The sequence below is a fragment of the Lissotriton helveticus genome, chromosome 8 (assembly GCF_964261635.1).
Source record: "Lissotriton helveticus chromosome 8, aLisHel1.1, whole genome shotgun sequence".
NCBI classification, from domain to species: domain Eukaryota; kingdom Metazoa; phylum Chordata; class Amphibia; order Caudata; family Salamandridae; genus Lissotriton; species Lissotriton helveticus.
Window position 1 is genome coordinate 600,439,576 of NC_136069.1, and position 775 is coordinate 600,440,350.

Genomic DNA, 775 nt, shown 5'->3' on the forward strand with positions numbered 1-775 from the left:
ACTAGGTTTCCTGCACGTCCCAACTAACTGGCGTTCAACGCGAATGTTCCAATTGAAAACGGTAAGCTTTACAGCTTCCCCTTCCCCTGTCAAGTGGATTCGATCCCCGGGCCCCGCAGCCATTGACCTGTCATCTTCGTTTTTACAGGCTTACCGCCCCATTGAAGAATCAGCGACTTAGGCTTTACCTGAAGCAGCCCCGTTCAGGTAAGCCCCCCGTTACCAATCTCCCCCTTTCTCTGTTCTTTACCCAAGTCACTGTTTAATAAATACTTTCACTCCGTGTTCCATCACAGGTGCCCTGCCCTTCAATTCCAAAGGTTAGTGCTCGTATCTTTACCTCGCAGTACATTTATTACCGAGGCACAACTTTGGCAGACAGTCATGTTTTGTTTCATTGTCTTTTCTGTGTAGTGCCACTACTCGTTTGAAGATCGTTTTTGTGGAAGTATGTTGGTCTAAATGGTGTGACCATAGTGCAAAGGTATGGCTATGTAGCGTGGTTTGGCGGTTTTTCACTTTTTTACTTGTTTATTTCTTGTTTTCCCATTGAGCCACCTTGGGAATGTCCTAAATTTGTCGTTTGGGTTTCCCTTTTAGAAAACGTTTTGGTCCTGATGAGAACTCCATAAAATGTAGGAGTTCAAAACGCGTCGACCGACCTGACTTGCCTTAAGTTGGACAGTACTCTCTTGTCAAATTCCATTTAACACCACTCTGAATTTGAGAATTAGTGAAGTTAATTCTCGTTGCATTGAATTCAAATAGCTGCATA

At 44.0% G+C, this 775-nt stretch overlaps 1 long non-coding RNA gene across 1 annotated transcript; it reads left to right on the plus strand.

The window, feature by feature from the left end:
- Positions 1-486, plus strand: LOC144771719 (uncharacterized). The gene is made up of 4 exons (XR_013599444.1): positions 1-61; positions 149-207; positions 297-320; positions 415-486. It is a non-coding gene; the product is annotated as an uncharacterized LOC144771719 (long non-coding RNA).
- The last annotated feature ends 289 nt before the right edge of the window (positions 487-775 follow it).